Source organism: Oryza glaberrima, chromosome 6 (assembly GCF_000147395.1).
Source record: "Oryza glaberrima chromosome 6, OglaRS2, whole genome shotgun sequence".
NCBI lineage: Eukaryota > Viridiplantae > Streptophyta > Magnoliopsida > Poales > Poaceae > Oryza > Oryza glaberrima.
In genome coordinates, this window is record NC_068331.1 from 15066674 (window position 1) to 15092274 (window position 25601).

The window sequence follows — 25601 nt, forward strand, 5'->3', positions numbered from 1 at the left end:
CTTGGGTATTTGGACCATGCATTGAAGCCATTCCCTACTTGCATCCAGTAATAAGTGTTGATGCATGCTTTTTATCAGGGAGGTACAAAGGCAGATTGTTAATTGCTTGTGGTTATGATGCTAATAATCAGCTGATACCTCTTGCATTTGCAATTGTGGAGAAGGAGGATAGTACAAATTGGGGCTGGTTTATGAGATGGCTACGGAAGGAGGTAATAGGATATGGGAAGTTTATGTGTGTTATTTCTGACTGGCATAAGGCCATCAAATGGTTGTTTAAGCCGCCTCCAATTGGTTGGAATGATGCTGCCGGTGAATACGTGCAGGGGCAGATTTAATGTACACACGATGGGGGCCCTGGACTCATGTCAAAATTTATGCTCCTAGGTATATTCATAGTAGTATGACCTATGGGCCCCCAGTCCATTTGGAAAAAAGGACCCCACTCCCCATAGTTTTCGTTCCTTCCATCGCGCGTGCGTGAGTCGAGGGGACGTCGAACATCCGCTCCTGTTCTAAGCCCATTCATCGCGCTTCCCCCGCATCGGTTCATCTTCGCCGCCATCGCTACTTCCTTCCTTCCTCGATCGCTCTTCATCGTCAGCACCTGAGCGGTGCTCTGCTCGCTGTCCTCTCTGCCTCCCTCCCTGGTAAGTACTCCTCTTCCCTGTGAATAGTTATAGTGGATGGATCCCTAGCCCTAGGTCTCCCTCCTCATGTGCTCTATCTAATCAACCTTCTCATGATTTTATAGGAAAGATAATGGACAAGTTTTTTATTAGAAATCCATCAACTATGAACACCACTAGAGGAAGTTCTAGTGCAAATGCATCTAGACCAATACCGAGAGAAAATTTTGCAGTGCCTCAACCAATTGATTTGGACAAGCTTCCTTGGGATCCTAGTAAAAGGAAGAGATGGCAGATTATCATCCCAATCAACATGAAGATATAAGGAGAAAGTATTTAGTTTCGGGACCATATCAGCCACATGATGATTTTCAATATCTGTATAGGTTGATTGGGAATAAGAAGAGGCAGTTCAATCCATCTTGGTTTGATAAATATGCTAATTGGCTAGAGTATAGTGAAAAAGATGACAAAGCATATTGTTTATGTTGCTATTTGTTTAGGGACAGCATAAAAGATAATCACTATGGGTATGATGCATTTGTCATAGAAGGTTTCTACTCTTGGAACAAGACAAAGAGATTGGTGACTCATGTTGGTGACCGTAATAGTTTTCACAACAAGGCACTAAAGAGTTTGCTTTGCGCAACAAGAGGTGACAAGTTTCTGAGCCATATCCTCATCTGCTTTGTAGAGAAGGATATGTTGGGCACAATCACTAATGATGTGATTGTCGATCGTTTTCATAAGATGAAAAAACGTCAGGAAAAGGATACACAGGATGCCATGTATGTTCTAAACCTTATTCCTTATCTATATATATTACTTTCAGTAATATTTTTATTGGCTTGTATTAACTAATAACTTATATTGTGTTTACAGGCAATAACATTATTTGGATTTTGGAAGACATATCTATATATTACTATTTAAGATAATGCAATATCTCAGAGTTTTTATAAGTTGCAATAAGGTGAGTTTCACTTGGCTTTCTAATTGTTCTATGAGTTATAGATGCATGCTCCTAGTCATTTTTTGTTCTGCGTCTGTGTTGACGGTCGTTAGCGATCAGTTTCGACCGTCAATATTACCAAAATAGAGGAGAACTAGTTAGGCTTGCAATGCATATATATGTTAGAATAATACTATTCCACTAGTATTTGGTTCACTAACCTTTTGCAGAGAATAACCATAAAAGTGGAGGAGAATCGACATCAACTCAGACGATAAATCAATCAGACGATGTCAAGAACCAGACTTATGTACGAATGGGTCAAGAACTCAGAATTGACATGATGAATTGGGCCAAAATTCACAAGTCTACGAAGAAGAACAACGGAGGAGGCCACCTGCCGAATTTGGGCCAGGTTGGGCCGGCCCCTGGTTCGGCCGAACCAGGGGGTTCGGCCAAACCCCCTTGGCACCATTTGATGCAGGATTGCAGCTGGACGGTGTGGATTAGCTCCCAATGAAGGTTGGAGGGTATTTCCGACCATTCCAACCGTCACAACCGTCATTGGAAGGCTATATAAACCCCTCACCTTCTCACTTCACTCACACACCTCAAGCAAGAGCTCTCTCATATTCTCTCAAGTTAGTTTAGTGTTCTTAAGCTAGTGGAATAGGAATAGAGTAGAAATCGGGAGTCCGGAAGCCTTCGGAAGAGTTCGGGTATGGCTCTAGTAGCTCTTCTCTTCTCCTTTGTAAGCTTTGTACTTTATTTAGAATAGTCTTCTTTATATATTTATGGTATTGAAATACTTCCCGAGTATACGAATGCCTACTTTACATTATGTTCATGTTATACTGATTATACTACTAGCTTATCTGAGAAATGCTTTGGTGCGGGTATAATGCTTGCTTTTGCAATTACTCTTGTTACTCTAACCCCCGCCGAGTTAGTCCGTTCTTGCTCCATTGTGCAGAACGAGGAGGCGACTGTCTCGTTTGTTCAAGGGGTCCGGCTCTTCGTCAAGTCATCATGACGAGTCTAGCGCTCGTTCATCAGCTGATGTCTCGATGGAGGATGCCGAAGCTCCGTGACTTCTCCTGAATGACGCCGACCTCAACCTTGTCAATGATCGGAAAGACAAGCCTACTACATGCTGAGTGACCAGGTGATGGACCCTGAGTTCCTCTCGACACTCAAGGCTGTTGTTGGCCCGATCTTACGGTGAGTTATGATAACTACGATTTGGGAGAAACGTTGACGATCCGACTACAACCGTACGAGACGTTGTGCTGCGCCTTAGCGATCGATACACCTCTCCGTGGGTTGTTGATCTTGCCGGTGCAGATCAACCTTATTCCTGCAAGCAAATCGAAGAAACAAGCAAGAACAAGATAAAAGCAATCTGAATTGCAAATAGGAATGAATACACACGAAAGTTGGGGTTTCGAATACAAGCAGACGGACGGTCTAGCCGACACGCGCGCTGCAAGCGAAGTAGCAATGGCTAAACTTTCATCTAAACAAAACCCGCGATACGCTGAAGGGGTACCAAGCTATTTATAGAGATAGGAGGACCCTAGGTCGTCCTCCACCTGATTGGGGCGCACCCCACATGGGCCCCACATGGGCCGGGGTCCCAGACGAAGTTACAAGCCCATAGGAAAATTATAGGTGACGCAGCACCTTCTTTTTGTGATTTCGGCTGACTGGGATGGTATTTGGCGATGAAGCTGAATCCATTGGAAAGAGGACTCCGAGAGCTTTCCATCAAGTACTCATGGGCTGAAAACGGAGGTCGTATGCAGATTCGGCGGCCGTTTGAAGTCAGCAGTGTAGTAGGCGGCCGAATCTGATTCCAGCACTTAGAGGACTTGATCTTGATATCATCTTGTTCATCCATGATGTGAGCAATGGTTGTATCCATAATAGCCATGATCACATCATCCTCCCCTTCTTCACGGAAAACCGTCCTCGGTTTTTCCATATGGTGCTCAACGCGTGGTCGATTTAAAACAACCTGTTTCATCAAATCAAACAAAACAAACTCGAGATAATTTTGTTAGCAATAACATTTCTCTCTAGCTTGCATGTTTTATCCACATGTATAGGAGGTTCTAAATCTGAAGATATGTAAACTCTATGCACCAAATATATTCCTCTATCATCAGATTCACCAAATATATGAAAAATAGCACTAGTTGGACAAGGCAAATCAGACTTAGCAAATAATTTCTTCTTCAAATTATCGAGCTCACAAAAATCATCAAACTGAACATAGCCCAAAATATTTAAAGAAGATAGCAATTCACGTTCCTCTACTCTATTAGCAATGTGAACAACATGCTTAAAATCAGTGCAGTTAGTATTAACAACAGGAATAGCATGTTCATTCACTAGTTGTGGCATGGATATAAGTGAAGCATTATCGCACAACTCTTCTTTATCACAAGGAACAGCAAGTAAATCAACTTGTGACAAAGGCAACTCAGCAATTGATTCCACTAATGATTGCTCTACTATAGCATGAAAAGTGGACAAGTGTAGCTCAACTTGAGAATACTCACCTTCATTTCTCTCAGCACCATTTAATTTACCTTGCGAACTTTCTTCAGACATCGCAGGTGCTTCATCCTCTTTCTTCTCAAGTATACCATTCTCCTTTTCTTGGATGTGCTGATCTTCCCGCAAAACGTTAGTAACAGGGGAGACAAAAGATTGCTCCTCCAATGTTTGCACATCATCATTACATAAGTATATTGGGGATTCAGAAATAGGAGATAAATCACATTGGTCATGCATCCTCGCCTTTGATATGATCTGACTCTCAATGCTACGAGCAAGCATGAATAGGTGCCCAATATGATTATATGTCACATTATCAAGCAAAACCTGAATTTCAGAATTAAGCCCATTGAAAAATATACGCATTGTATTTTCATTGCACTCTTTGAGACCACTGTAGATGATACAGACCTTAAATTCATGAATGTACTCCCTAATAGTTCTGTCACCTTGTTTCAGATGTTCTAATTTCTCCCGAAGAGTACATTTGTAATAAGATGTCACAAAGCGTTTTCTCATCATGGTTTTCAATTCATCCCAAGTTTCAGGTTTATTACTAACATAAGTCCACCAAAATAATGCAGAAGAGGTAAACTTATTACTAGCAGCCTGATGAACCCTGAGTTCCTCTCGACACTCAAGGCTGTTGTTGGCCCGATCTTTCGGTGAGTTGTGATAACTACGATTTGGGAGAAACGTTGACGATCCGACTACAACCGTACAAGACGTTGTGTTGCGCCTTAGCGATCGATACACCTCTCCGTGGGTTGTTGATCTTGCCGGTGCAGATCAACCTTATTCCTGCAAGCAATCGAGAACAAGCAAGAACAAGATATAAAGCAACTGAATTGCTAGATAGACAAGACGCACAAAGATAAATTGATACACGATAAATTGGGGTTCCGAACAAGCAGACGAACGGTCTAGCCGACACGCGCGCTGCAAGCGAAGTAGCAATGGCTAAACTTACAATTAATCAAAACCCGAGAAACCCTGAAGGGGTAACTAGCTATATATAGGGGTGGGAGGACGTCCAAGGGGTGCCTAGGGTCGTGCTCCACCAGCTTGGGGCGCACCCCACATGGGCCCCACCTGGGCCGGGGTCCCAAATGAAGTTACAAGCCCATAGGCCCATTATAGGTGACGCAGCACCTTGTTCCTGTGATTCCGGCCACACGAGATGGAATTCAGAGAAGAGGCTGGATCCGTTAGAAAGAGGGCTCCGAGAGCTTTCCATCAAGTACTCACGGGCCGAAAACGGAGGTCGTATGCAGATTCGGTGGCTGTTTGAAGTCAGCAGTGTAGTAGGTGGCCGAATCAAACTCCAGCACTTGGAGGACTTGATCTTGATATCATCTTGTTCATCCTTGATGTGAGCTATGGTTGTATCTGTAGTTGCCATGGTCACATCACAGCCTTAATCATTTGAGCATCAGAAAAATCATATATATCAAATTCATTGTCTACTGCTAGCTCCCAATCAATGTATGCAACAGAATCATACTTCCCATCATAGAATGGTAACTTAGATGCAACTTGTTCAAAATTATAGTCATGTACCTCATATGCATCACGTGGAGAAGTCGTCATATCTCGTCGAAGGTGTAGAAGTCGATGTTCTCGTATTCCCTTACGCAATCCTGCCATGGTTAGTAGCAAACAAGAAACACACAAAAATATGCACGCTCCTATCAACTACTAGGTAGTGGCAGCTCAAATATCACACACACGCAAGCTTTTAACCAAGCTCTTACAAGTTCTTACCAAAGCAAGCGGAATGGTGATGTACACCGACTTAACCAAGCACCCCAATGGAGGTTGGATGTATCGATGCCTTGGCAAACACTTGCTCTACGGCTGCAATCAGATCTGTGGAGCTCTAGGTAGTCTTAAATATGTAGCAAAGGGATAGCAAATGCTCAAATCAGAGAATGCAAAGTTGAATAATGGTTCAAAGTCAAGTACCGTGCTGGTCCTAGGCTAGAACGTACTAGAGACGCGAGCCTAGACACAAACGATACCACAAGATAGCACTAGGAACAACTCATGCACAACTCTGATATATGAAGTTCAGCTCAAACATAACAGTATTTTCTCTTTTCTTTCTTTCTTCTTTCTTCTTTTCTTTTTTTTTCTTTCCTTTTCTTTTCTGTTTTTTTTTGGTGCGGCTTTTTTTTTCTTTTCTTTTTTTTATGCACCTTTCTGCCTTTTTTTTCTCACTTTTTTCTTGATTTTTTTTAACAAAAACTGACTCAAGGACCTTAATGTAAGGTTACAGGGACTCAAATGTAAATATAAAAATTATAGGGACTCAAATGTAAAATTTTAAACCCAAAATTAAAATTATACAAAAATGGAATGCTGAATTTATGTCGGTTCCGTTTTTCCAAACAGATCTCGAAACCGACACCAAACAAAAATTCACCAAGCTGTCTAACAAATCACGGTACCAATTGAAACCGAGACGAGATGAGGAGGGAGTCGGACTCTCTCCTAGTCACGGTAGTGGTGGGTGCGGTAGGTGGAAGGGTACGACCTGGCCCCCCACAAGTGGAAACCGAATCCAATCAAAAAAACTTTCCTTTTGTTTTCTTTCCTTTTTTTTTTCTTTCCTTCCACCCCACCGAATCCAAACAGATCTGCTATATCCGTCTCTTCTTCCTCGCACACACATGCACGGCGCAGCCACCGAATAGAAGCTATGCAACTCAAGAACTCAAAAACTAACCGACAGAAACTTCTGAAAACTACAAAAATAGAATCGTGGCAGCAAGCCGATTCCGTTTTTCGTTGGTCCCGACGACAACAGAGACACGGAGGCGATGACGTCTGTGGTACAAAACGTGACCAGAACTCGAAACTCTAAACGAACTAGGCGCTATGACCAGCAACACGACATGACCATGCAACACAAAATTCAACAAAGCAAAAACTGAAAAGAACAATGCAATGGCACAAGTATGGCTAGGTAAATGAACAATTTTTTTTTGTCTGGCAATTTTCTGGTTATGGGTAGATAAAACTCACCGAGCAACGAAAGCTCTGATACCACCTGATGGACCCTGAGTTCCTCTCGACACTCAAGGCTGTTGTTGGCCCGATCTTACGGTGAGTAATGATAACTACGATTTGGGAGAAACGTTGACGATCCGACTACAACCGTACGAGACGTTGTGCTGCGCCTTAGCGATCGATACACCTCTCCGTGGGTTGTTGATCTTGCCGGTGCAGATCAACCTTATTCCTGCAAGCAAATCGAAGAAACAAGCAAGAACAAGATAAAAGCAATCTGAATTGCAAATAGGAATGAATACACACGAAAGTTGGGGTTTCGAATACAAGCAGACGGACGGTCTAGCCGACACGCGCGCTGCAAGCGAAGTAGCAATGGCTAAACTTTCATCTAAACAAAACCCGCGATACGCTGAAGGGGTACCAAGCTATTTATAGAGATAGGAGGACCCTAGGTCGTCCTCCACCTGATTGGGGCGCACCCCACATGGGCCCCACATGGGCCGGGGTCCTAGACGAAGTTACAAGCCCATAGGAAAATTATAGGTGACGCAGCACCTTCTTTTTGTGATTTCGGCTGACTGGGATGGTATTTGGCGATGAAGCTGAATCCATTGGAAAGAGGACTCCGAGAGCTTTCCATCAAGTACTCATGGGCTGAAAACGGAGGTCGTATGCAGATTCGGCGGCCGTTTGAAGTCAGCAGTGTAGTAGGCGGCCGAATCTGATTCCAGCACTTAGAGGACTTGATCTTGATATCATCTTGTTCATCCATGATGTGAGCAATGGTTGTATCCATAATAGCCATGATCACATCACCAGGAGTATGCTCACACGCGAGAATACTCTCCGGGGATGCTTGAAAAGATAGGTATGGATGTTGATTTTCATACTATTTGGAAAGCTGTTGGTTGGCAGAGATTTGCTGCGGTAGATGAGCCTGGTTCTCGTCTGCTTACTTTGCAATTTCTGTGCATTTTGAAAGAAATAGAAGATGGAATTTCCTTTCGCTTTTTGCATAAAGAGTACACACTTACATGGAAAGGATTAAGTACACTTCTTGGTTTTCACGATTCCTGTAAAATCGATCTTCAGAAAGGAATTTCTGGGTTCGAGAAAAATAGGTTTTAGGAAGATGATATTTCTGGTGCTCCAATTTGCAAGAAACCTAGGACGAATGACATCCATAATCCCACACTTAGGCTCATGCACAAGTGGATTGCTATGACTTTGTTTCCTAGAGGTGATCTTAGACCCATTAGGGGGGATGAATTGATTATCATGTTTGCCATGGTTAGAAAGATCAAAGTTTCTCCTGTGAAATGTATGATAAGACAATGGTTAGAGAATATAAGATTTTCTGCTCCTATTGAGTGCACTTCTCTGATTACTCAGATAGCAAAAGGGCTAGGCGTCGTTAGTGACCAAATTGCTTTCATCTCATCTACTCGTCCCTGTACTGATGAGAATTATCTAGTGCAAGGGCACATTCTGAAACATGGAGTAGATGAATGTTTGATATACTTTTTCCCCGGTTGTACAAATGAGATCCCGTTGCCTAACGCGGGGTATCATTTGTACAACTGCCATGAACTAATCATTCCCCTGCAGACCATAGAAGAATCTCGTGCAGGTGGAGCATATAGGAAAATGCGCAACATGGCAAGGAATGAACGAGAATGTTTGTCATCCTCAACACCCGTGCAGATGTATGAGGCAGGTTGGGAGCAAACTGGGGATGCACCAGGATGGACCCAAGCTCCACGCCATAGCATCGGAGTCTCAAGCTAGGCAAGTGCTAGTGAGGACCAGTGGCATGCGCCTCATGACATACAATGGGGGGATAACCAACGGCCCAGATCAAGTGGTGTGCCTCCATCTCCAAGTGAATGGCGCTCAAGTTCCTCTCGTTGGGAATTTGGTGAAATCACTTGGAGAATGGATACCCTTGGTATGCAGACAGAAGAGATCCAGTACAACCTCACGGAACACATAGCCCAGACGCAAGAATGGCAACAGAATGCTGATGCTCGATTCACCAACTTCAACAACATGATGCAGCAACAGCATGATGACCTTCAAGCGTACTTCCGCTTCCAGGGGTTCAATCCTTAGCAAGGACCCTGAGTGAAAGCCAAGCTTGGGGGGAGATATCACTGAGGTAACTTGTATCGCATTGCATATTTCCCTTTCCAATTGCATATTTGCTTTTCAATTGCATCTTATAAACCTGAAAACAACATAAAAAAATTTGCAAAATAGAAAATACCAAAAAGATAGGATAGGTTTGAGTCATGCTAGGTAAGACAAACTAGTTCTCTTTGTTGAAATGGTGAATAGTTGCTTTGTTTTATATCTCTTATATATGGGTCCATAGGTAAGTACTCTCTCAAAGGTTAAATAAATAAGTAGCCAACAATTATCTGGGAACCTGAGGTAAGTGAGTTGCACTTGCTCATCTGAGTCTAAGTTGTTGCATGTTATGAGATAGTAAATAAGAGTTGCTATGATCCTAATCCTAGTTTGACTTGAATTCCGGATGTTTTGTTTTACAAAATGATAAATTTGAAAGTTTCTCATTTGATATAAATTCCTACCGGAGCCAAAAATGTGCCATCATGTCAGAACCATATACATTTTGGTTACTTGTCATTTCCATTGAACTTTGTCAAACTCTTGTGACTTGTGTAGATACTTTTCATGCTCTGTGATCAAGACCATACACCCATAATTATGCACATGCTAAACTCCTGCACTTGGAGCTAGCAATATTCTATTTCATTCCATTTCCATATTACCACCAAAATAAATTCTCCATGCTTTTATGTGCTTTCTTCTCCTAAAAGGAAAGTCCTTTTGAAAAAAAGAGAGAAAAAGAAAAAAAAAAGCGAGGGAAAGGCATGGTTATGAAGAAATAATAATAATAATATAAAGTTATGCTCTATCAAGCATGAGCATGATATTGAAATATATATATATATATATATATATATATATATATATATATATATATATATATATATATATATATATATATATATATATATATAGCCATGCCCTCTCCTAATCAATAAAAGAAGGATTTTTGAGAGAAGAAACTGCACAAAGGAGAAGCATTTTCTTTATTTATCTTCATATGCCATTTCCACCATATACCACACACACTTTGCACGATCTTGATTTTGAGTATGTTTAGTTATCTGCTTTAGTCTGAGTTTTTGACTTAGTAATAAATGTGAATGCAAGTATGCCATGTTTGATCCCTACCAGCTCCACATACCAAACCTTAGAGTAGGAATCAAAAAGGCAAAAATGGTGAGGAATTCATATTGATACACTTAGAGAGACTGAGTGAATCATATGAGGAACTTGGTTTTCTTTTCCAAAAATCATTTGAAAACTTCCGTAATAAAAGTTGAATAAAGATTGGGTGATTGGTACTCTAATTGCTGTTCTGTCTTTCAACCGTCCAAGGCAAGGAGAAGCAGTGTCTCGTGGGAATCAGGGGTAAGGGTAAGCCACCGTGCCAAAGATTATTTAATCTAAGAGAGAGTACATATACCTTGCACCTATACCTTTGAGATATACATCATGTTAGCAACTCCTGATCAACAACCAAGTTTTTATTTCCTTGTCCTTCACTCGGGACGAGGAAAGGTTCAAGCTTGGGGGGTTTTGTTGATGGTCGTTAGCGATCAGTTTCGACCGTCAATATTACCAAAATAGAGGAGAACTAGTTTTGCTTGCAACGCATACATATGTTAGAATAATACTATTCCACTAGTATTTGGTTCACTAACCTTTTGCAGAGAATCGATATCAACTCAGACGATAAATCAATCGGACGATGTCAAGAACCAGACTTATGTATGAATGGGCTAGGAACTCAGAATTGACATGATGAATTGGGCCAGAATTCACAAGTCTGCGAAGAAGAACAACGGAGGAGGCCACCTGCCGAATTTGGGCCAGGTTGGGTCGGCCCCTTGTTCGGCCAAACCAGGGGGTTCGGCCGAACCCCCCTAGCGCCGTTGGATGCAGGGTTGCGGCTGGACGGTGTGGATTAGCTCCCAATGATGGTTGGAGGGTATTTCCGACCATTCCAACCGTCATTGGGAGGCTATATAAACCCCTCACATTCTCACTTCACTCACACACCTCAAGCAAGAGCTCTCTCATATTCTCTCAAGTTAATTTGGTGTTCTTAAGCTAGTGGAACAGGAATAGAGTAGAAATCGGGAGTCGGGAAGCCTTCGGAAGAGTTTGGGTATGGCTCTAGTTGCTCTTCTCTTCTCTTTTGTAAGCTTTGTACTTTATTTAGAATACTTCCCGAGTATTTATGGTTTATACATTTATGGTTTTGAAATACTTCCCGAGTATACGAATGCCTACTTTACATTATGTTCATGTTATACTGATTATACTACTAGCTTATCTGGGAGATGCTTTGGTGCGGGTATAATGCTTGCTTATGCAATTACTCTATGTCATGACGATGATATTAGAGTAGTATCTGGTAGTTTAGACGTGGTGTCTTGATTATGGGATATCATTATTTGGGGCTATATGCTGCGTATGAGAGGTGGGCCGCTGATGGTGATAGCTCAATACGGGTATTCCTTCGCGCGTGTACATAGTCATAAGTTAATTTCCTAGGGAGGGTACTCCTCCGTATTTAGTCCCGGTTGTATGGTCATGACAGGCTGTCGTAAGGAAATCGGCAGTCAGGGGTGGCTTCTCGAAGTACTAGGAGGGCATCGGATAGAGGGTATTAGCAAGTATATCAGATGACTAGAATATATGTATACTATGTATACTAGAAGTATAGGAATAAATTCTCTTTCTCTTTCTCTTTTCTTTCCACTTAGCTTAGATATTTTATTATGAGAATGAGTAGCTTACTGGTTGTGTGTCACTCTACCCTTGAATTATCTTAACCCCTGCTTAGACTATGATTGTCACAAGTAATAATATATAAATTATTAGTCAAGTTCTCTCTATCATGATCTTCCCACGGGATTAAATAAATACAATACCCTTAGAATACTCTCGGGTGAAATGCTACAATAATATATCCGTGCGCTTGCAGATGAACTCTGTAACCATAATATACCAGGAGTATTTCTGCGCCATTGCTGGGATTTATATTTCTAGTAATGTCGTTAAGAAATACCAACAGTCCGCCCCTGAAAACGTGCATCGACTTTGCTCACAAAATGTAGCTGAGATGTAACATTCTGAAAATTTACTATTTTCTAATCTTGCATCATGTCGGGTCTTATGTTTTTAATAACCTCTTTAAACCTAGGACATTATAATTAGCCAGACCTCCTAAAGCTAACCTGCATAAAATCCCTCTTTGATATTCAAAAGCCTTTGTGATTTTCATTTAAAATTTTATCTTGAAATATTCCTTGATTTGGTTTTAATCTAAAACCTTCTTTCGCCTAAAACATCCTTTATTTAAATTTAGTTTGAAAACCCTTTTTACTGTTATGAATTATGGTCCAAGAAACCTTCCTATATTGTGCTAAAACCTAAACCAAAGCAATTCCAATTTTATTGGAATTAATTGTTAGCCCATCCTTTGATCTTAAACCAATCCTTTGATTCCCGATCCAAATATCCAAATTCCTCCTTTTGATCTTGCCACCAATTTAATCTTTGTGGCTTGATTTCCTCTTCGACACAAGAATAATATTATTGCAAATATTGTGAGTAATTGCTCTTGTGCTAAGAAAATTCCAATTTATACTCTTCACTCAACTTCCCCTTTTAGCCACAAATATACATAATACCAATTTTAGAAATTCAAATCCTATCTATTCCCTTCAACTAATTCCTTTGTATATTCCCAAAAATATTTTGAGGAATATTATTAGTTTCTCTTCCTATTTGAGTGCTTCCAAATAAATTCCCTCAAACTCCACCTCTAAATATTGCACTCAAATAAATTAAGAAATCTCTTTTGTGAATTCTCTCTGAATTCAAATTCTTTGCAAAACCTAGCAATCCAAATCATTTATTCAAATTAGACTTCTTCCTTTTTGTCATTGGGCCGAAACTCCTTTCCTTGTTCCTTTTGGCCCATCTCCTTCTTCGGCCTAGGACGGCCCAGCCTCCAGCCGAGCCGCCCTTCCTCCTCTTGCTGGTGCACGTGTTGCACACGCGCACGCCGCCGCCAACTCCCTTCCATCGCCACTAAGAAAGCAAAAGCCGGCATCGTCGTCCTCTTTCCCATGCCGTCACTACCGTCAACTTGCCGCCCACGCCAAGCCGCTGCCTTGCCGTCGCCGCAAAGTAGTGCCGCCACCGTCGCGACCAATCACAGGCCACAGCTGGCGCCGTCTCCTTCTTCTCCACCCCACCGGCGCCGTATCCTCCTCATCTTTCTCCTCTGCGAACCGCCTTGAAGAACCGACCTCCGACGCCTATAAATACCGGCGAGGTCGCCTCTTTTCCCTCCACACCATCGAGTTCTCCGAGCTCCTTCTCTCTCCTCTCCATGTCCAGCCATTGCCGCCACCGGTCGATCTCCCTCACCGGTGCCCCATTGGCCAAACCCTCGCGCCACTAGCTTCGCCTCGACGAGACAAACCCATTTCCCCACTTCCCCTTCTTTTCCCCCTTCGAAATAAGCCACCACCACCACCTCTCCTTGCCGCCGGAGATAAGCTTTTCCCCTAGCCGTTCCGGCCATACCCTTCTCTCCCTCTGCCGGCCACCACCCTCCCAGGATGCGCGATGCTCGGGAACACCACTGGCCTCCGGCGTCGCCACCTCCTAGCCGCTCTACCACCGGCGCCCCTCCTCCTCATCCTCCCTGTTTGCCTGTGCTGGAAGAGAAGAAGAAGGAAGAGACGGGAGGAAGAAGAAGAGAAAGAAAAAGAAAAGGGAAAAAGACTGACAGGTGGGCCCATAAATAGTACCTTTTCGTATTTTCTAGATTTAATTCAAGTCCTATTCTTTAGAAGCCCATATCTCCTAAACCGTAAATCCGATTCCAGTGAATCTTGGACCTAAATTCATCTAAATTCAAAATCTATATTTTGTACTAAATTTGCTATTTTAAGATTCTATTTGAATTTCTTTAATTTATTCAAATACCATTTGAATAAATATTTGATTTAAACTTATAATTGAAACTTATATTCACCTTTCAAATATTTCCTTTTATTTTCAAAATACCCTTTAGCCACTAAAAAACCACTAGTTGGAACTTTACGCCTTCCATGGGGACGTTCGCACGGTCTTTTGACCACCGACGTCGAACCGTTGGTTGTAAAGTCCAACAAAACCCAAACCTAAGGTCGAAGTGTTGCTTCTGACACCTTACGCCTCAATGCGTATAACGATAAGAGCTTCACTATTCCCTCGACCTCCACTGCATGCCACACAGTTTGATCTCAAGCTCTGTGTGATCCTAGCCGCTCCGCCGCCACTCACGTTGTTAGAGTAACACTTCCACCTCACTAAACCTACACAAACTTCCTATCCCTCTAGCCGTTATACTGTCTATTGACATTGGCTAGACACCAAACCTAGTCGTCATACTACCCAATTCTAATGATGACTAGCAAACACCCAAATCCCAGCCGATATTCATCCTACCTCGATATCGGCTTAATCAAATGAAACCCTAGCCAGCCAGCCTGCTATCCAAACTCCATACCAGCCATTTACCCTCCAACTACCGATAGCTTTGTTGGTATTTCTTAACGACATTACTAGAAATATAATTCCCAGCAATGGCGCAGAAATACTTCTGGTATATTATGATTACAGAGTTCATCCGCAAGCGCACGGATATACCATTGTAGCATTTCACCCGAGAGTATTCCAAGGGTATCGTATTTATTTTATCCCGTGGGAATATCATGTAGAGAGAACTCAACTAATAACTTATATATTACTTGTGATAATCTTATTCTAAGCATGGGTTAAGATAATCCAAGGGTAGAGTGACACACAAGCATTACTACTCATCCTCATAATAATTAATCTAAGCTAGGTGGAAAGAAAAGAGAAAGAGAATCTATTCCTATACTTCTAATATACATAGTATACATACATTCTAGTTAACTGGTATACTAGCTAATACCCTCTATCCGATGCCCTCCTGGTACTTCGAGAAGCCACCCCTGACTACCGAGTTCCTTACGACAGCCCGTCATGACCATCCAACCGGGGCTAAATACGAAGGAATACCCTCCCTAGGAAAATAACTTAGGATTATATATAGGCGCGGAGGAATACCCGTACTGAGCTGTCACCATCAGCGGCCCACCTCTCATCCGCAATATATAACCCCAAATAATGATATCCCGTAATCTAGACACCACGTCTAAACTACCAGATACTACTCTAATATCATCGTCATGACATAGAGTAATTGCATCAGCAAACACTATACCCGCACCAAAGCATCTCCCAGACAAGCTAGCAGTATACTCAGTATAACATGAACATAATGTAAAGTAGGTACTCATATACTCGGGAAGTATTCCAATACCATAAATGTATTTAGAAGAGTATTCTAATAAAAGTACAAAGCTTACAAAAGAGGAAAGGAAAGCTACTAAAGCCATACCCGAACTCTTCCGAAGGCTTCCGGACTCCTGATTCCTATTCTAATTCTATTCCACCAGCTAGATACTACTAAACTAAACTTGAGAGAAATGAGAGAGCTCTTGCTTGAGGTGTGTATTGGAGTGAAGAGAGTGAGCTTCTTAAATAGGCAGGTAATGATGGTTATGGCGGTTGGAAAGGTCGGTAATACCCTCCAACCGCCATAGGGAGTGAATCTCCACCATTCCCTCAAAACCCTGCATCCATCGGCTTCACGGGAGGTTCGGCTGAACCTGGGGCCAGCCCAACCAGCCCTCATTTTGGCTGGTGGCCTCCTCTGCTGCTTTACTTCGTAGACTTGTGAATTTTGGCCCAATTCATCGTGTCAATTCTGAGTTTTTGGCCCATTCATACATAAGTCTGGTCTTTGACATCGTCCGATTGATTTATCGTTTAAGTTGATGTCGATTCTCCTTCATTTTATTGTCATTCTCTGCAAAAACAACTTTAAACTGATTTTTCTCTTAAATTATTTATCCAAATCATGATCTGATTGCACCATCAAATTCGTTGCAATTAAATCTTGAAAACAAGACCACACATGGATATATTCCGACAAAAAAAAAGCTTATTATTGAATTATTTTTAAATGTTGCACGATGGTCCACCAGGTATATCGGAATTGTTTCACTAAGTAGATCGAAAATGTTTCACTCGTTTAAATCGGGTGTTGTTTCACCTTATATAAAAACAATGTTTCAGCAAATAGCGATAGAATGTTTCAGTTCACTGCAACATTAGATCTATACATAGTGAAACATTGTGAGTACACTAGGTGAAACATTTTTCAGTGGAACAAAAAATAAACAAAATTCCCTTAATAGGGGGTTTCCAAAATATGTGGATTTTTTGTTGCAATGGAATGTTTCGTTCACTGCAACATTAGATCTATACATAGTGAAACATTGTAAGTACACTAGATGAAACATTTTTTATGGAACAAAAATTAAACTAAATTCCCTTAATAGAGAGTTTCTAAAATATGTGGGTTTTTTGTTGCAAAAGAATATTTTAATTCACTGCAACATTTGATCTATAGATAGTGAAACATTGTAAGTACATTAGGTGAACATCTTTTGTGGAAAAATAGGAGGGAGAAGTGGGTGGGCCCACCAGGTAATCACGTGGGGGAGGGCGCAGGTGGGGGGAGCGCCCGATCCGGCTCGCCCGCGCCGGTCGCCCGGGGCGAATCATTATTTATTGATGCATTGCAAGCATCACTAGTTCTCTCCTGTTTTAGTAATATTGATGGTCGAAACTGATCGATAACGACCGTCAACAAAACCCCCCCAAGCTTGAACCTTTGCTCGTCCCGAGTGAAGGACGAAAGGAAACAAAGACTTGGTTGTTGATCAGGAGTTGCTACTATGCTGCATATCTCAAAGATACAGGTGCAAGGTATATGTAACCTCTCTCAGATTAAATAATCTTTGGCACGGTGGCTTACCCTTACCCCTGATTCCCACGAGACACTTCTTCTCCTTGCCTTGGGCGGTTGAAAGACAGAACAGCAAATAGAGCACCAATTCACCCAACCTTTATTCAACTCTTGTTCCGGAAGTTTTCAAAAGATTTTCGAAAAAAAAACCAAGTTCCTCAAGTGATTCACTCAGTCTCTCTAAGTGTATCAATTTGAATTCCTCACCAAATGTTACCTTGTTGATTCCTACTCTAAGGTTCATATGTGGAGCTCGGTAGGGATCAAACATGGCATACTTGCATTCATATTTATTACTAAGTCAAAAACTTCGACTAAAGCAGATAACTAAACATACTCAAGATCAAGATCGTGCATAATGTGTGTGGTATATAGTGGAAATGGTGTATGAGGAAAAATAAAAGAAAAATGCTTCTCCTTTGTGCTTACTTTCTTCTCCCAAAAATCCTTCTTTTATTGATTAGGAGAGAGCATGATTACATTTTTTTTCAATCATGCTCATGCTTGCTGGAGCATATCCTTTTATTACTGTTATTTTTTCACAACCATGCCTTTCTCTCCTTTCTCTCTTTTTTTTCTTTTTTTTTTCAAAAGGATTTTTTTCTTTTTAGGAGAAAAAAGCACATGAAAGCATGGAGAATTTATTTTGGTGGTAATATGGATATGGAATGGAATATTGCTTAGCTCCCAGTGTAGAAGTTTAGCATGTGCATATATGTGGGTGTATGATCTTGATCATAGAGCATGAGAAGTATCTACACAAGTCACAAGAGTTTGACAAAGTTCAATGGAATAGCAAGTAACCAAAATGTATATGGTTTAATCATGATAGCACATTTTTGGCTCTGGTAGGAATTTATATCAAATGAGGAACTTTCAATTTATCATTTTGAAAAATAAAACATCCAGAATTCAAGTCAAACTAGTCTCAGGGTCATAGCAACTCATATTTACTATCTCATATCTCGCAACAGCTTAGACTTAGATTAGCAAGTGCAGCCCATTTACCTCAGGTTCCCGGATAATTGTTGGCTACTTATATTTAATCTTTGAGAGAGTATTTACCAAGAACCTATATATCAGATATATAAAACAGAGCAACTATTCATCATTTCAACAAAGAGAGCTAGCTTGTCTTACCTAGCATGACTCAAACCTATCCTATCTTTTTGGTATTTTATATTTTGCAAATTTTTATATTGTTTTCAAGTTTTATAGAATGCAATTCTAAAGCAAATATGTAATTGGAAAGGGAAATATGCATTGTGATGCACGTTACCTCAGTGGGGGGAGCGATATCTCCCTCCAAGCTTGGCTTTCGCTCAGGGTCCTTGATAAGGATTGAACCCCTGAAAGCGAAAGTACGCTTGAAGGTCATCATGCTGCTGCTGCATTATGTTGTTGATGTTGGTGAACTGAGCATCAGCAGATTGTTGCCATTCTTGCGTTTGAGCTATGTGTTCCGTGAGGTCATACTGGATCTCCCCGTCTGCATATCAAGGGTGTCCATTCTCCTAGTGATTTCACCCAAGTCCCAACGACAGGAACTCGAGCGCCATTCACTTGGAGATGGAGGCACACCACTTGATTTAGGAGGCTGATTGTCCCCCCAGTGGATGTCATGAGGCGCATGCCACCGGTCCTCACCTGCACGAGATTATTCTATGGTCTGCAAAGGAATGGTTAGTTCATGCCAGTTGTACAAATGATACCCCGCATTTGGCAACAGGATTTTATTTGTACAACCGGGGAAAAAGTATATCAAAGATCCATCTGCTACATGGTTCAAAATATGCCCTTGCACTAGATAAGCCTCATCAATACGCGGACGAGCGGCTGAGATAAAAGCAATTTGGTCGCTAATGACGCCTAGCCCTTTTGCTATCGGAGTAATCAGAGAAGTGCACTCAACAGGAGCAGAGAACTTTATACTTTCTAACAATTGTCTTATCATACATTTCACAGGAGAAATTTTGATCTTTCTAACCATGGCAAACATGATAATTAATTCATCTCCCCTAATGGTCTCAGATCACTTCTAGGAAACAAAGTCACAGCAATCTATTTGTGCATGAGCCTAAGTGTAGGATTATGGATATCTTCCGTTCCAGGTTTCTTGCAAATTGGAGCAGCAGAAATATCTTCCCAAGACCTCTTTTTCTCGAACCCAGAAATTCCTTTCTGGAGATCGATTTTACAGGAATCGTGAAAACCAAGAAGTGTACTCAAGGCTTTCCATGTGAGCGTGAAATCCTTATGGAAAAAGCGAAAAGAAATACCGTCTTCTATTTCTTTCAAAGTGCACAGAAATTGCGAAGTAAGCAAACGAGAACCAGGCTCATCTACCACAGCAAATCTCTGCCAACCAACAGCTTTCCAAATAGAACGAAATTCAACATCCATACCTATTTTTTTCAGCAATTCCGGTGAGTATTCTCGCGTGTGAGCATACTCCCGGTCGCTCAGCATGTAGTAGGCTTGTCTCTCCCGATCACTGACAAGTCGAGGTCAGCGTCGCTCAGGAGTTGTCACGGAGTGTCGACGTCTTCCATCGAGGCATCGGCTAATGAACGAGTACTAGACTCATCATGACGACTCGATGGAGAGCCCGACCCCTTGAACAGACGAGACAGTCGCCTCCTCATACTGCACAATGGAGCAAGAACAGGCTAACTCGGTGGGGGTTAAAAATGACAAGAGTTTCACCCGCCGGTTAGTTTCACCCAAGCAACTAAAGATTTGAACTTGATGAAAACTATCAAAGCTTGAATGAACTTGAGAGCAAACTTTGGAGAGGAAATGAAAATGAGTTGAAATGGGGTGGAATTCCCTCTTTCCCGGCCGGTTGGCTTTAAGTAGTGCACCCACAACGGTCAAAACTGACCTGTGGGGCCCACTAGTCGTTGCCTCAAAAAGTGAGGCAGCCGACCGTTGCCTGCCGGTTCGGCCGAACCAGTGTGTTCGGCCGAACCCCTGGTGGGCCCAACCGGCCCCACTTTTGGCAGTTGGAATCCAACGGTCAGTGCGGTCGTGGCATAGTGAATTTTCGTTGAAAATTTTATTTTGGTTTGCTCTGAAAAATTTATTTGAAGAATTTCCTCCAAATTCAAAAATCCTAAATGCAATTTTGAAATTCAAACATGTGATGATGCAAAAATTCAAATTGTTGAAAGCAAATATGCGGATACATACCAATTTACCTGTTGGCGAAGGTCGCGTCATTTAAAGTCCGACGTGCAAGACCGTACCTCCTTTCATTTTAGTTCATGGATTTTCCACCCGTCTCCGGAGGTGATGGAGCGGGTGTCTTTGGCTTCTTTCTCCACACCTTCTTTGATTTCGGTGCGGAAGACGGCTTCTTCTGAGCCGGCTGCTCTGACTTCTTGGCCGGTACAGGTGATTTTACCGGCGTCCTCCAATAACGGTTCCTGGGCTTTGTTGTTTCCTTTACCAAGAAGTTCTGTATGAACCTTACCAGGCTATCCGTCTTGGGTGGCTCCACTTCGACATCTTGGATGTTCTGTGGGTTTGGCCCGTACTTGATTCTGACCATGGAGCATTGTTCCGTCCTCGGTTGAAACTCAAACTTTTCCTCCTTCCCGTTGATATGGAAACGGATACTCCCCATTCCCACGTCAATGTTGGCTCCTGCGGTGCTAAGGAACAGACGCCCTAGGATGAGTAGTGGCGTCTCCTTCCCCGTGTCCATGTCTAGCACCACAAAATCAACCGGGATGAAGAAATCCCGTATCTTGACTGGCACATCCTCCTCTATCCCCGCCGGGTAACGAACTGATGAATCAGCCAGTTGGAGGCGCATCGGTATTGGTGCCAACACCATGAAGTTGAGTTTGTCAAAGACGTCTTTTGGCATGACGCTGACGCTGGCTCCAAGGTCGCACAAGGCCTGGTCGAATTGTTGTGCCCCGATCGAGCAGGTGATCGTGGGACACCCCGGATCTTTCTTCTTCTCCGGGAGCTTGTGGAGTATCAGGTTGCTGCAGTGTTCCGTCAGCTTGACCACCTCCGTTGTTGGTAGCGGTCTCTTGTTGTTGAGTATGTCCTTGAGATAACGGGCGTATGTTGGTACTTGCATAGCGTCCAACAACGGCACGTTGATGTGGATCTTCTGGATTACTTCAACAAAACGAGTGAACTGCTTGTCCACTGATGGTTTCCTACTCCGTTGAGGAAATGGCAGCAGCCGCGCGTCACAGTACTCCTGTGGCACGATCTTCTCTGGCTGAATCTCCTTGTCAGCCGAGTCAGTAGAAGGCGTTTCTTTTGACATCCCATTAGTTCCTGCAGGGTTAGGATACGGCGGATCACGAGTGGACTTACCTCCCCTCGTCGTGATCACCTTAACATTTTCAATGGAGGAGTCGGGTTGCCCCGGAATCCTCCCAGTTTCATTTGCAGGGACTAAAGATGCCAACTGAGCTAACTGGTTTCTATCATCTTATTAAAGCTCAGCTGGTTTTGAAATGCGGAAGCAAAGCCATCTAGCTTAACATTTATGTTCTCTAAGATCTTATCATTGGCAGCAAGCTTTTTGCTTAGTGCATCAGTGGTTTTAGCTTGCGCAAAAACAAGATCCTTCAAGGAGGGTTGGTTAGAGAAGTTACCGTTATTATTACCTCCTTGATAATATGGGCGTGGTTGGTTCCTGTTGACGAAAAAATCGAACACACCGGCTCCTGTGAAGGTCCAAAGATTGATGAGATGCGGGCATGCCAGTCAGTTTGATCTTGCAACTGACAAGATATGCAAATAGTAGATCAAAACAGCCGATCGGCTGACAAGCCGATCGAGTAGTTCCAGCTGATAGCCGATAATAGATGATGCCGATACCAGCCGATAGCGATAGGGTTTAAGCAATCGGCTATATGTCCAATGTAGATAATGATATAAAGGCAATCGGCTGATGATGATGTAATAAAATAACAATATAATCCAGTATAAACTAATCGGCAAATAATGATATGATAAATAAGCATCGATCCGAAGGTTAAAGCACACATCGGCTGGAGGTCCGATGTCACGAAATCCACAAGATTAGATTAAACAGTGAAACCATTGTTGTCATCGGCTAAATCCAACTTATATGTATATGCAATCCTTATGAGCCGATGCAACGTCCAGATAACTCACCGGCTGAAACCCCGATGAAACCCTTATTGGCAGTCAAGAAGCAGGCTAGAGATTATGGTTCTAAGCATGACTTAGTAGATCAAACTTAACTGATGCAGCACTAAGTATGAAAAGAAACATAATATCTAAACAATCAAGCCGTTGACTGAGTTTTCAGGGTGGTAGATGTCTAAGCTAATCTAATCTAGCAACGCGATTTAGCCGATACCGGCAGAAACCCTAAAATGAGAAGCAGCCGATAGAGCTAAATTGATATGCTAAGACTAGATTAACATAGGCATATGATAAATAGGTAGGCAAATATATCATCCAAACCAGAGCAATACAAGAGGTTGAATGTACTGATGCAGCCTTGAACGACGCCGACGTAGACGATACAATTGCCTGGACCGGCGGAACATTGGACTTATCCCTTCACCGGAGATCGAAGACGATGCAGCCCCGCGTCGGGTGCCAAGTTCCGCCGGAACGTAAAAACAAAAGTAGAAGTAAAAGGGGTGGCGATGCGCCGAATTGTATTGATTGTGAAGATAGATTACATAGACCCGGGGTGTACATATTTATACCCATGGGTTGATACAAGTCCTTGTCAGACAAGAAAGAAACATTCCTAAAGATAAAAGGAAAAGATAAAGTCCTTATAGGACACTAAACACACTTTCTTAAAGATAAAAGGAAACTAACAAACTATTCCTAATTAATAGATAACTTGCCATGCCACATTCTCTTTGAACTCGGTCTCTTCTGGATAAGCTTCCTTTAGTAGATCAATTTTCTTAACTGAATATAGCAAGAATCCGACAACTGACGACTTGACAACTCTCATCGGCTAATCGCAGGACTTCGAAGCCGATGCTAACTCTAAGCCGATGACTACTCCGGGCTTACCAAATTTCACTGTTAACAGTTCCACCCCTGACCTCCTTGTGGACGATACCCGTTGTTGTTGTTGCCCATGTACATCGCCTCCTCACGGGTTTTTGGGCAGTAGTTCCTAGAATGACCCGTGCCGCCGTAGACTTCACACATGATGTGAGAGTCCAAGGCCTTGACGGTGCCTTGTGGCCGTTTCTCGTGGTCATCCAAGCGTTTCATGAGGAGGTCCAGCTTGGCATCAAGTAACTCCGTCTCCTTGACAGTGTGCATGCCTCCCTGACGGGTCTGGATTCATTCCTCGCTCCAACCCATATTGGAGACCATCTTCTCTATGAGTTCAACGGCTCCTTGAACCGTTTTAGAGAAGAAGGCTCCTCCAGCTGTCGCGTCCAGGTGATCGCGGGACATCGGGGTGAGCCCATTGTAAAAGTTCTGCAGGATTAGCTAACCGTCCATCCCATGATGAGGACAGGCGGCCACGTACTCCTGTAGTCGTTCCCATGCTTCCGGAATGGACTCGTCCCTTGTCAGCTGGAAACTGGAAATTCGTCCACGAAGGGCGTTGGTTTTGCCTATCGGGAAGAACTTCGAGAGGAATGCCGTAGAGCATTTATCCCTGGTGTTGATAGCAGCACGGTTGGCAGAGAACCACTGCTTCGCTCTTCTGAGGAGGGAGAACGGAAACAGTCGTAGCCTGACGGCGTCAGGACTAACGCCCTTGATGGTGTACGTACTGCATATCTCCAGGAATTGCTGCAGATGAGCGTTGGCATCCTCATTAGGCTTGCAACAGAATGGGCTAGCCTGCGCCATCGTGATGAGGCTGGACTTCAAGTCGAAATCCACATCTCCTATGTTGACTTGTGGCCCGACGGCCACATTGTCAGCAGAGGGAGCAGCGAACTCGCGAAGAGTCTTGCTGGCCATAATCTTGAAGGTTAGTGGAACTGGTACGGCTGGTTTCTCTGTCGGTAGAGTTTTCTGCGGAGCAACGATTCGCGGCCTAACGCTCCGGAAGAAAGCTTCTGGATTTTCTTTGAAGTTTTCCGGCAGGTTAAAACCAGTCATGCACTACCCTGTTTTCACAACAAATAGTGAAAATAACCAAGGTTAGCCTGCAAAGGAAAATGATTATACAGAGGTAAATATAAAGTATTAGTTCAAGTAATCTCTATCATGAATCTTCCCCGGCAACGGCGCCAGAAATGCTTGTTGGTATTTCTTAACGATATTACTAGAAATATAATTCCCAGCAATGGCGCAGAAATACTTCTGGTATATTATGGTTACAGAGTTCATCCACAAGCGCACGGATATACCATTGTAGCATTTCACCCGAGAGTATTCCAAGGGTATCGTATTTATTTTATCCGGTGGGAAGATCATGTAGAGAGAACTAAACTAATAACTTATATATTACTTGTGATAATCATATTCTAAGCAGGGGTTAAGATAATCAAAGGGTAGAGTGACACACAAGCATTACTACTCATCCTCATAATAATTAATCTAATCTAGGTGGAAAGAAAAGAGAAAGAGAATCTATTCCTATACTTCTAATATACATAGTATACATACATTCTAGTTAACTGGTATACTAGCTAATACCCTCTATCTGATGCCCTCCTGGTACTTCGAGAAGCCACCCCTGACTGCCGAGTTCCTTACGACAGCCCGTCATGACCATCCAACCGGGGCTAAATACGAAGGTATACCCTCCCCAGGAATTTAACTTAGGATTATATATAGGCGCGGAGGAATACCCGTACTGAGCTGTCACCATCAGCGGCCCACCTCTCATCCGCAATATATAACCCCAAATAATGATATCCCGTAATCTAGACACCACGTCTAAACTACCAGATACTACTCTAATATCATCGTCATGACATAGAGTAATTGCATCAGCAAACACTATATCCGCACCAAAGCATCTCCCAGATATGCTAGCAGTATACTCAGTATAACATGAACATAATGTAAAGTAGGTACTCATATACTCAGAAAGTATTCCAATACCATAAATGTATTTAGAAGAGTATTCTAATAAAAGTACAAAGCTTACAAAAGAGGAAAGGAAAGCTACTAGAGCCATACCCGAACTCTTCCTAAGGCTTCCGGACTCCTGATTCCTATTCTAATTCTATTCCACTAGCTAGATACTACTAAACTAAACTTGAGAGGAATGAGAGAGCTCTTGCTTGAGGTGTGTGTTGCAGTGAAGAAAGTGAGCTTCTTTAATAGGCAGGTAATGACGGTTATGGCGGTTGGAAAGGTCGGTAATACCCTCCAACTGCCATAGGGAGTGAATCTCCACCGTTCCCTCAAAACCCTGCGTCCATCGGCTTCACGG

The 25601-nt window shown here is 42.5% G+C and overlaps 1 non-coding gene across 1 annotated transcript; it reads left to right on the forward strand.

Annotated features, from left to right (window-relative positions):
- Window positions 1-23702: 23702 nt before the first annotated feature.
- Window positions 23703-23809, forward strand: LOC127778172 (small nucleolar RNA R71). Its single transcript, XR_008018440.1, has one exon. It is a non-coding gene; the product is annotated as a small nucleolar RNA R71 (small nucleolar RNA).
- Window positions 23810-25601: the final 1792 nt, after the last annotated feature.